We start from the raw sequence: 12,330 nt of genomic DNA, 5'->3' as shown, positions 1-12,330 counted from the left end.
TAAGCTTAAATGTTTTATTTCATTTTTTTAAAAGCATTGTGTATTTCTTTCTGGAAAATGGTCTACATTTAAAATATATATATATATATATATATATAAATATCTGCGTAAAAAGGCAACAGCAGACATGGTGGCCTTCAGACCGAAGCAGGCCACCATCCCTTTGATGGTGGCAATTCCTAGTGGAATGCAAATTGCGACCTGCCTCATTAATATTCAAGTCAAGTCAAGTCAAGTTTAGATTTGTATAGCGCACTACTCACCCAGAGGGTCTCAAGGCGCTTGAGGGAGGGGGGGAGCTTTACTTATCAAATATCCAAGTTTTTAGTTGTTTTATGAAGGAGAGGTGGTTCTGTGTGAGGCGGAGGTGGGTGGGGAGGGAATTCCAGGTCTTGGCCGCTAAGTAGGAGAAGGATCTTCCCCCCATGGTGGATCTTTGGATGCGTGGAACTGCGGCGAGGGCTTGATTAGACGATCGAAGTTGGCGGGTGGGGGTGTAGAAGGACAGGCGCGTGTTGAGGTATTCTGGTCCTAGGTCGTAGAGGGCTTTGTGTGCGTGGGTGAGGAGGCGGAACGTTATTCTCTTGTTGACGGGAAGCCAGTGGAGGTCTCTCAGGTGACCTGAGATGTGACCTTGGCGGGGGATGTCTAGGATGAGTTTGGCTGTGGTTCCGGCGTAAAGGGTGTTTCCGTAGTCCAGTCGGCTTGTGACTAGTGCATGGGTGACCGACTTTCTTGTTTCGGTGGGGATCCAACGGAAGATTTTTTTGAGCATACGTAGTATGTTGAAGCATGATGATGAGACGGCGTTGACTTGTCTGGTCATTGAAAGGGAGCAGTCCAGGATGAAGCCCAGGTTACGTGCGTGGTCCGTTGGTATGGGTGCGGTTCCCAGGGCCGGTGGCCACCATGAGTCGTCCCAGGCGGAGGGGGATGATCCTAAGATGAGGACTTCCGTTTTGTCCGAGTTCAGTTTTAGACGGCTGTTCTTCATCCACTCGGCTACTTCTTTCATCCCTTCGTGTAGGTTGGTTTTGGCGGTGTTTGGGTCTTTGGTGAGGGAGAGGATCAGCTGGGTGTCGTCTGCGTAGGAGATAATGTTGAGGTTGTGTTGGCGCGCAATGGATGCGAGGTTACTCATGTATACGTTGAAGAGGGTGGGACTGAGTGAAGATCCTTGGGGTACGCCGCAGATGACTTCTGGGGCCTCTGATCTGAAGGGGGGGAGGCGGACTCTCTGGGTTCTTCCGGAGAGGAATGAGATTATCCAGTCCAATGCTTTTCCTTGTATACCGACGTTGCTGAGGCATTGTATAAGGGTGTTATGACAGACTGTGTCGAAGGCTGCGGAGAGGTCAAGTAGGATGAGGGCAGCTGTTTCTCCGTTGTCCAGTAGGGTTCGAATGTCGTCTGTTGCTGCGATGAGGGCGGTCTCGGTGCTGTGTTTGGCTCGGAATCCGGACTGTGAAGGGTCGAGGGATTTGTTGGATTCGAGGAAGGCGGCGAGTTGACTGTTGACGGCTTTCTCAATGACTTTGGCAGGGAATGGAAGGAGCGAAATGGGGAGGTAGTTTTTAAGTTCAGTGGGGTCTGCTGTAGGTTTCTTCAAGAGGGCGCTGAGTTCGGCATGTTTCCAGCTTTCCGGGAAGGTAGCGGAGTTGATGGAGCAGTTGATGACGTCTCGGAGATGGGGTGCGATAATGGAGTCTGCTTTGTTGAATATGTGGTGGGGACATGGGTCGGTTGGTGATCCTGAGTGAATGGTGTTCATCAGGCGGATGGTGTCTTCGGTTGTGATTGGGTTCCAGGCACAAAGGTTGCTGGGGGGGGTTCAAGTTCAGAGGTGGGTGGGGTGGACTGGTCTCCGAAGCTGTTATGTATGTCAGCGATTTTGTTGTGGAAAAACAAGGCTAGAGAGTCGCAGAGGTCTTGGGAGGGAGTGATGTCATTGGTGCCGGCGGTGGGGTTGGTAAACTCTTTGACGATGTTGAATAGTTCTTTGCTGTTGTGGCCGTTGTTGTCGAGTCGATCCTTGAATGATGATTTCTTGGTGGTCCGGATCAGTTGGTGGTGTTTGCGGGTGGCGTTCTTGAAGGTGGCCAGGTTGTCAGAGGTTGGGTTTTTTCGCCATGCTTTCTCGAGGGTGCGGCAGATCTTCTTGGATTTCTTAAGGTCATCATTAAACCAGGGGGCTTTTTTGCTGCCTTGTTTGATTTGGTGGTTTTTCAAGGGAGCTAATTCGTCAGCGCTGTGGGTGATCCATTGTGTGAGGTTGGTGGCTGCTTGGTTTGGGTCCGATGATTTTGCAGGGGGGTTTTGGTGAAGCGATGTGTAGAGCTGGTCGGAGGTAATTTTGTTCCAGTTTCTCCGTGGAATTCGTTGTGGGTGGTTGTGGGTCGTAGTCTTTTTAAAGTTGAAGTGTCACTGCTGTGGTCCGTCCAATGGAGAGCTGTGGTGTGATTAAAGGAGATGTGCTTGCTGGAGGTGAAAATTGGGTCGAGCGTGTGTCCGGCAAAGTGGGTGGGGGTGTCAACAAGTTGTTTGAGTCCGAGATTGGAGAGGTTGTCCAAGAGGGTGGTGGTGTTGCTGTCGTTGTTCTTTTCCAGGTGGAAGTTGAGGTCTCCCAGTAGAATGTAGTCCTCTGAGGGGAGGGCGTGAGGGCTGATGAAATCAGTGATGTCTTCGCTGAATTGTGTGCGGGGTCCGGGTGGTCTATAGATGAGGGTGCCTCTGAGTGTGGTCTTAGGGTCGGTGTGGATTTGGAAGTGAAGGTGTTCGGCGGTTGTGAGGTTGTCATCGGAGCTGGTTGTAATGTGGATGGTGTTCTTGTGGACGATGGCGATTCCTCCTCCTGTTCGCTTGGTGCCGTCCTTTCGGATGATTTTGTAGTCGTCCAGGATGGCTATGGCGATGTCGGGCGTTGATGAGGTGTTCATCCAGGTTTCTGTAAGGAAGGTGACGTCCGGCGAAGTGGTGTCGAGAAGGTTCCAAAGTTCAATGGCGTGTCTGTGGACCGAGCGGGTGTTGAGCAGGATGCATTTCAGGTGGTTAGTGTTGGAGCTCTGTTTGGAGTATGTGGATTTGCTGTGGCTCTTAGTGCAGTCGAACTTGCAGGAGTGGCAGGTGAAGGGTCCATGGGTGTGTCCTGGTGCGGTGTGGTAGCAGGTTGGGAGTCGGCCGGGGTTAAGTGCAGAGAGGGTAGCAGTGTTGTACGTTGTGCGGGCGGAGTGGATTTTGCGGGGGCCAGGGGGTCTGGCGCTGGGCACGGTCCAGGCGCGGACGGGCGTAGACGGGCTTACCTTTGGCGCACCTTCGGCGTGTGAACGCTGCGCGCAAACGCATCTGTCATAAGTGGATAGTGGAGGGGGAGGGGCAAGGGAGGAGCAGCTGTGAGGCGGGAGCGGGGTGGAGAGGCTGGCTACGAGGCACAACAACAAATATGGCGGCGTAAGCAAAACCGAAACAGGACGAGATTGGGGGCACAAAGTTGGATGTCGCAGTGGCACCGGCACAATCAGGCAATAAATGGTTATTTTAAAATCAGGCAATGCGAGCGCTCCAATCATAAAGAAATTGCACAGATTAAAATGCAAGCAGCAACAGTGAGCAATAGCAGGCAGCAATTCTCCACAAGTAAAGCGAACCAAGCGCTACGATACCCAGGCACCAATTCTTAGCAGGCAGTGCGAGCAAAGCACTATCGATATCCAGGCAGGGAGCGTGGGGAGCGACCGCTTCTCAAAGAGACAGGACGGTCAATATTCATGAGGTAGGTCAATTTGACCAACAAGCAATCGCTATTTTAAAATATAAAGTTTCACGCATTAGAAATAGTGATTTCCTAATTGTAATTTGGCAATAAAGGTAATTAGGAAATCACTATGCCTAATATTAGCACATCTGGCCTTAGGTTGTAGTGTACTATCAATGCCCACTATAAACATAGGAAATGCATTCTACATTAAAACCAGAGCATAGGCAATGTACGGCACATCACCATGTGGTTTCAGCCAACCATCAGGGTACACTGTATGAAACAGGACATATATCATATACCAGAAGAAGGCTGAATTAAGCTAGCTAGGTAAGCCAGAGGACACATGATTTGTGTTATACATCAGCACTAGGCTCCACTGTGCTGTCAAGGAACACTGTAGGACACAAGACATTTATTATACATCACCACTGGGTTCCATCCCAATGTTACAGGTTGAGTAATTAGGGTGTAAAACAGGATGACCTAAGCTTGCAATGCCCATATGGCACAAATTCTCTTTCTGATACAAATTATATCAGGGCTGAAGGTAACATGAACTTTTACAGATGAGTTGCTCGTTTTCCAGAACAGTCCACATTCTCCATACGTTTGTCATGAAGTCAGTGTTCTATCGACTCCACCCTTTAGAGTGTGTGCATGTATCCACAAAAAGTAACACACTGAATATATATAATTGTCTTTGGAGCACTGCTGCATCACTTTGAAGAATGTGTTTGTAGCCCCCACCTGCAAGTACTTTTTATAAAAAAAATGAATTGTCTGCCTTCTAATTTGTTTAACTTTCATTAATATTGCATCTCACTTTAAAGTCAAGGGCCCGCAGGTAGGTAAGTCACTCTTCAGTGATAGATAAATACTCATATGTTTTCAAACATATGAAACAAACTTGCTGTTTGCAATGGCAGCAATGTGAATGTGGATTGGGATGTCTTATCAGAAAGAAAAGAGACTCTTATCGCAGCGATATCACCGGAGGGTGTGTTCCTGATTCCTTTTGCCCAAACCAGCCTGAGAGGAGAAACTGTTCGCCGGACCCGCTCCGCGGGTCCCGCTTCATCTGCGCCACACCTGCGTGTTGTGTGCGAGGCATGCAGGGCTGCGAGTGTGACGCGGGGGACCCCAGCAACCAGGAGTCCCCGCGAGGCCAATTACCATCACCTGGCCTGCTCTCCCTGCAAGACACGCCCACGGCACTCTGGACTCTTGAAAGCCTGCCTTTCCCTTGGAGCAGGTGAGACTCTTATCGCAGCGATATCACAGGAGGGTGTGTTCCTGATTCCTTTTGCCAAAACCAGCCTGAGAGGGGAAACTGTTCGCCGGACCCGCTCCGCGGGTCCCGCTTCATCTGTGCCCCACCTGCGTGTTGTGTGCGAGGCGTGCAGGGCTGCGATCGTGACGCGGGGGACTCCAGCAACCAGGAGTCCCCGCGAGGCCAATTACCATCACCTGGCCCGCTCTCCCTGCAAGGCACGCCCACGGCACTCTGGACTCTTGAAAGCCTGCCTTTCCCTTGGAGCAGGTGAGACTCTTATCGCAGCGATATCACAGGAGGGTGTGTTCCCGATTCCTTTTGCCAAAACCAGCCTGAGAGGAGAAACTGTTCGCTTCATCTGCGCCCCACCTGCGTGTTGTGTGCGAGGCGTGCAGGGCTGCGAGCGTGACGCGGGGGACTCCAGCAACCAGGAGTCCCCGCGAGGCCAATTACCATCACCTGGCCCGCTCTCCCTGTAAGGCACGCCCACGGCACTCTGGACTCTTGAAAGCCTGCCTTTCCCTTGGAGCGGGTGAGACTCTTATCGCAGCGATATCACCGGAGGGTGTGTTCCTGATTCCTTTTGCCAAAACCAGCCTGAGAGGGGAAACTGTTCGCCGGACCCGCTCCGCGGTCCCGCTTCATCTGCGCCCCACCTGCGTGTTGTGTGCAAGGCGTGCAGGGCTGCGAGTGTGACGCGGGGGACTCCAGCAACCAGGAGTCCCCGTGAGGCCAATTACCATCACCTGGCCCGCTCTCCCTGCAAGGCACGCCCACGGCACTCTGGACTCTTGAAAGCCTGCCTTTTCCTTGGAGCGGGTGAGACTCTTATTGCAGCGATATCACCGGAGGGTGTGTTCCTGATTCCTTTTGCCAAAACCAGCCTGAAAGGGGAAACTGTTCGCCGGACCCGCTCCGCGGGTCCCGCTTCATCTGCGCCCCACCTGCGTGTTGTGTGCGAGGCGTGCAGGGCTGCGAGCGTGACGTGGGGGACTCCAGCAACCAGGAGTCCCCGCGAGGCCAATTACCATCACCTGGCCCGCTCTCCCTGCAAGGTATGCCCACAGCACACCTGTTCATAAACGTAGTGATCACCCGCGCACGCGGGACGCGCGCGGGACTCAGCCCGGGGCTAAGACCGGGGAAAGACCGGGCCGTTTGAGGCCGTTCGAGGACCTAAGAGACTGGACTGGGCCATACTTCTTACGTCATTTCAACCCCTTTGGAATTATTTGTTTGTCTTTTCCATCACAACTCTTGCCTAACAAGTTCCTTTAGAACTATGTGTACGCGGATAAGCCATAGCAAGGCTGCAAAGGGTGATAAGATCCTGAATGGGACCCTAGATGATTTCATAACTAGAACAAAGACTGCCATAGATAATGAAATCACCAAAATGCAAAAACGAGTTTCCCTAGATTTAGAAGAAGCTAGAAGACTGTCACAAAATTTCGCTATGTCTAAAAAATCATCTTTAGGCCATATAGCTACTGCAAAAACTCCCGAGCAACCATTGAACCCACGACTTATTATTATGCAGGCTGATGTTCACCACACCCAACTCCCATTACCTGTGACAATCCCTACTGTAGGTCCCATTCAATCACATTCTAGTCAGAATTTCCCCCTGATTGCCACTGATTCAGATCTGGGCACTCTTATCGAAAATACTCCACCCACTACGGAGGAACACGTTAACTCCTTGGGTTCTAATACTACGGGTGTAGTACACAAAAGAAAATGCAATTTAAGATCTGCCTATTCACGAAAGAGGGCCAAAGTTGCCAGGGCCCACTGTCCTATTGATAGAAACCTGCTTTCACATAGAGAAGAAGAAAGTACCGTAGCCCCAGAGCAGGAGCTTCCTAGCATTGATGAGAACTGTTCATCTTTGGACACCACGAATAGAGACATTATAGAAGAGGCCAATGGGTCACAATTACGTGAGCCAGAGGGAAGAGACGAGGAATTCCTGGAAACTGTATGGACGACCTTAAAAAGGCTTTTAACTCCCCTGGACCTAAGACTCTCATGCATTGAAAACCATCTTTTAGAGGTAGAAAAAAGTATCTTAACCCTAGCAAGCCTTAGTCTCCAAGACAATAAAATCAGCATCCCCCCAGAAGCTGAATTAATCACTCTAACATCTACCACTACTTCGCCAGCATTGCCCTCTAATATGCCAATACCGAAACCACGCACGAAGGGCTGTGAACACAAAACCCCCCAACCACCACCAAAGCCACCAAAGCATCACTTGCAACAACCAACTATACCACTAAAAAAAGGCGTTGTCCCAAGGTTGAATGATACAATGGCCCATCGGATCACCTCGCAGGGCCCACAAAACAAAGACAACTTTTGAGGGCGATATATAGATCTTCCCCCGGATGCAAGGCCCTATGTGGCGGTAATAGCTGGTGTTCCCGCAATAGAGAGTCATTATCAAGAAAACTACCAGTCCCTCAAAAATAAAGTTATCCACTGGTTGAATACAAACAGGCAGATTCCAAACCACCTGAGAAGTAAAATATTAATGGTCCGCGGAGTCCCCTGGGTAGGACCTTCACCTAAGACCATTCCAGGTGACTGCATTGTAGTCTCATTTGAGGATTCACAGACGGCCCAACATATATGCTCGTGGGATAGAGGGGGGAGAATTCACCCATTGTAGTGAGACCACTAACTTTCTTCTATCCTCCCCGTCCCAGTCTAAACTATGGGGGAGATTGGTCATTGGTTCGACACTCGGTTCGTGGAGGGGTGAGAGAAGGATGGCAAGGCCCAAATAATAGGTGGCACGGGGCACCAACCTTCAATAGGTTTGGTTGTCTGGAAGAGGTGGATTGACTTTCCCTGACTCCACGACCACCACCTGATGTTAAGGCTAAAATGCACCCACCGACTAATGATCACAGGATTTCTGAAAGTAATTTTAGCGGGGGCAGTCCACCTAGGGGAATAAGAAAGGACCTTGACAGGTCAATGCCTAGTGTTATAGATTTTGCTTCTGTGGTAACACATTCTTCAGGCCAATTAAATTCAGATGCTGTAGTTGACCTGGGGATACCGAGCAATTCTACTCATAAGGATCTTCATGTCTCCGGCATTTTGTTCCAGACCTCTTTATCACCACTGTCAATGGTGCACTTAACCAGCCATAGTTCTAATGCTGTTATTGGTTCCATACTCCCGGTAACCAATATTGCAAGGGTGGAGGGCACACAAACGTTAGCAGGGGAAGTTGTTGAGGATCTATTGTCGCTGCCTGCGTCAAGGAGGCTTGGCCCTGTTTGTGATCCCCCCGGGCCTTCCTTTCTATTAGGCCCGACGACTGCGGGGAGCCCAACCTTAAGGGTCCTCAGTTGGAATGTAGCAGGTCTTGCTCGTAACATTGACATTCCGGACTGGAATTCTCTTGTTGAATCCTACGGGATCTGCCTTCTGCAGCGAACCTGGTGCTTAGAACCTCGACACAGGGTGGGTTATACTACCTACTTTGTGCCTGCATCGCAACTACCCGGCACTAAAGGCCGCCCGTCGGGCGGCCTTTTAATCTGGGTTAGTATTTCATTGGGTCTATCTGTTAGGCATATGCACACAAAATCATCTGACCTGCAGAGATTATCAATCATAGGCTTAGGTAGGAAAAAGCTAGAAGTTTTTAATATCTACCTAAGGGGGGCAAGGGGTGGTGTCTCAAGGTTGCCACATATAGGCATTGAGGAGGAACTCGGATTTTGTAATGCTGACTCTCTTGTCTTACTAGCTGGGGACCTTAATTGTTTGTTCGAACCACTTGCCAGTGAAGACATATTAGATATCTGGGAAGAAGATGCTAGGTGAGGCATTCCCCTGCTCACACTAAAACCTATCAAAAAATGGACACAGAGTGCTATAGATCTTAATGCCCTCTGTATGGAATTTGGCCTAAGGGCAACCAATGGTAGATCTAGGTCTGACTCCAAAGGGGCACATACATACAACAGGGTAGGCCACACCTCACGGATTGATTACATACTTCTGAATTATAGGCTCTGGCCACACCTGCTAGACATGGAGGTGTTGCCATCTGCCGATAGTGATCACAATCCACTAGCTTTGGTTTGATACGATTTCAAGTTCACCCCTACATATCTGGAAATCGACGCACAAAGTATGCCCCTCGAACTGCGGTAGGCGGCTCAAATGGAAAAAAGTTGTTGCGGATGAAGGAAAGATGTCACTAGTAAAATCCATAATGTCCAACGTGCAATTAAGGTTGGACTCCCCGGGTCCTAGCAAAACGGAGGTCTCGATTCTCTTTACAGAGACAGTTAATGCTCTATGAGAATTATTCAGTATTCACCCAGTAGGCACTAGGGATAAGAAAAGAAGTGTCCCTAAGGGTGGAGTGAGTTGGTTTTCCCCAGCTTGTCGCTCTGCAAAACGCAAACTCATCAGAGCAGTGAAATCTGGCCATAGTAGAAATATTAGTTTTGCTAGGAAAAGCTACAAAAAGGCACTAGCCTCGGCTAGGGCCGAGCATGAAACACAATACTGGGCTGATTTAACTGTGGCTAGCACCAGGAAAGACTCAAAGGGCTTCTGGGAACTGTTGAGAGTAAGGAATAAACCTGAAGACTCCCTATTGACATGCAATATAACTGGGGAGGCGTGGTTTACCCATTTTTCTCAGCTTTATTCCCTAATTGGGGGCTCTCCAGCCATCTCGATGTACCGCCCGCACAACGAGGGTTCAGATTATAATGAGGTTAATTTCTTTCTTATCAAAGAAGTAGAGGGGGCGAATAAGTCCTTGGTTCCGAATAAGGCTGCGGGACCTGATGGCATTCCAGGTGACTTATTTCGGGTTAACATAGAAGAGTGGAGTAGTCTTATTGCCTCACTTTTGAATGCTGCCTTGATGGGCGGGCGCCTCCCGGACTCATGGAGGGGGGCGGAGGTCGTCCCGATTTTTAAAAAAGGGAATCGGGACGACCCCGCTAATTACCGCCCAATTAGCTTGCTAGACTCCTCCCAGAAGGTAGCGGGCAAGGTAGTTTTAGGAAGGCTCTTGCAGTGGGTCGAGGAAGAGCAAATACTCTCGGATTTTCAGGCTGGGTTTAGATCTGGCACGGGGACCATCGAACAGACATTCCGGTTATTAATGATCTACTGGAAAGTGGTTGTTCTGGGCAAGGGCAGTCTGTACCTTGCATTCATTGATTTACGGACTGCCTTTGACCTGGTCCCACGAGATCAACTGTGGTGTGTCCTCGATGCAATGGGTATTCCCACATATCTACTTAATATGCTTATACAGTTGCACGAGGATAACTTCGCGCAGATCAGGTGGGGTGACCAGGGTTAAAAAACAACATGCATTCCTGTGAATAGGGGTGTCCGTCAGGGTTGTGTGCTAGCCCCCACTCTGTTCTCATTATATGTTAACGGAGTGGTGGAGCACTTACTTAATCATCCAGCTGATGCACCCTCCCTGGCGGGCAGGAAAATTCCTACCCTCCTATTCGCAGATGACACCCTCCTGATCTCAAAAACCCCAGCAGGCTTGCAATGTCCACTCTCCAGATTTAAGAACTTCTGTGATGCTAGGGGTCTTGCTATTAATGTAGGCAAAACTAAGTTCCTGGTCTTGAATCCCCCGAGGAAAACCGTTACTCCTCCCTCCCTGGATTCCGTCCCACTTGAGAGGGTAAAAGAGTTTGATTACCTAGGCATTCGCCTATGCGACACCATGAGCTGGAAACCACATCACCAAAAAGCACTGTTGACCCACAAGAGGGTGGTAGGGGCACTCTTGAAAGAACAACGGGCTTCCCCTCTCAAACCCATTGGCCCCGTATTAGACATCTATAGGGCAAGGGGGGTGAGTGCCGCCCTATATGGGTCCGAATTATGGGGTGTCCAGAAAGTAGACTCTTTAACCAGCTCGGAAAACAAATTTCATAAAGACCTCATGGGCTTACCGCACAGTACACCTGCTCTCCCACTCCTTTTAGATACGGGTACTCGCCCAGTAAGCGATCAGGCGAGGCTGCGTCCCCTCCTCTTATGGGCACGAATTTGGAGGGTTCCAGAATTGTTTAGCTACGCTGAAGGCCTAAGGGAACTGCTCTTAACACCTGGTTGGCATAAAGTCCGTTGGTTAAAAGAAGTTAAGCTCCTACTCTTTAATCTGGGCCTAGAGGTAGCATGGGCTTATAGAACTGCCCCGCCGAAGCAGACTCTTAAGAAATTATACTGGTCATGGGTGTCGGAGGGTAGAAATTGTAATTCCAAGCTGTGTAAAACTACTGTTGATTTTTTATGATTAAGGAAGTCCCCTTCTGCGAACCATATTTGGACATGATTTCTAAACCCTGGGATAGGGCTCTATTTTTAAATTTAGGGTGGGCCTATTGCCAGTGGGGAAACTGACTGCTAGTTGGAAGGTACCGGCGCAAACGACACCTTATTGCCCCTTCTGTGCTGACATGCCTGAGACAGTTTCTCACCTATTATTTGCATGTCCAGCGTATATAGTCCCGCGCCGCATTTGGTTGAAGCCACTCTGTAGGAGTCTTGGCACTCGATCCCACTCAGAGGCTCTACGAATCCTAAGATTTGACCCCTGCCCTTTCTTTGCTTGTTGCCTTGCCAAATTTCTGGGTTGGGCCTGGCGGACTCGATCCTCGAGGCTACTGATCTTGCCCTAATCTCCTATCCTACCTGTACTAATGTGTAAATTTGAATGTTTAAATAAGGAATGAAATGTTTGTATTAATGCAATGAGTTTTTCTTTTAAATAATTTTATTGTATTGCAATGCTTTTCAAGATATGTGTATATATCGAAATAAAGCTTTTTCTACTACTAAGAAAGAAAAGAGGCTTATTTCCACTTTACAGCAGTTTGCATGCCAAAATATGATACCGCGGTAGCCCAAGGACTAACTAGGATGGTTTATATTTTAATATACGCCCACTTACAAATCTCTCTGTATAGAATCCATGTGGCTCAGGAGAGGTCAATATACCTTTTTCACAGTAGATGAATTTAAGCTTTTCAAATTAATTGAAGCATGAATGACATTTAGAATCTGCAATCAGTCAATAATAAAAAGGTCTGTGAAAGGTTTGAAAGCTTTATTTATCCTAGAGTTAGAGTATATATGTCTCTTTATTCTACATTTATAGAAATGTAAAAAGAAATTTGTTAAGAGTCAGCATTAGAAAATTATACATTGTTCCATAAAAAAACACGGCCAAGTAACTTAAGGATCTATTATAAATAGAACCCATGAAGAATTCCTCTGGAGA

Source organism: Lissotriton helveticus, chromosome 4_1 (genome assembly GCF_964261635.1).
Source record: "Lissotriton helveticus chromosome 4_1, aLisHel1.1, whole genome shotgun sequence".
NCBI classification, from domain to species: Eukaryota; Metazoa; Chordata; class Amphibia; order Caudata; family Salamandridae; genus Lissotriton; species Lissotriton helveticus.
Note: the sequence above shows the minus strand (reverse complement) of the source record.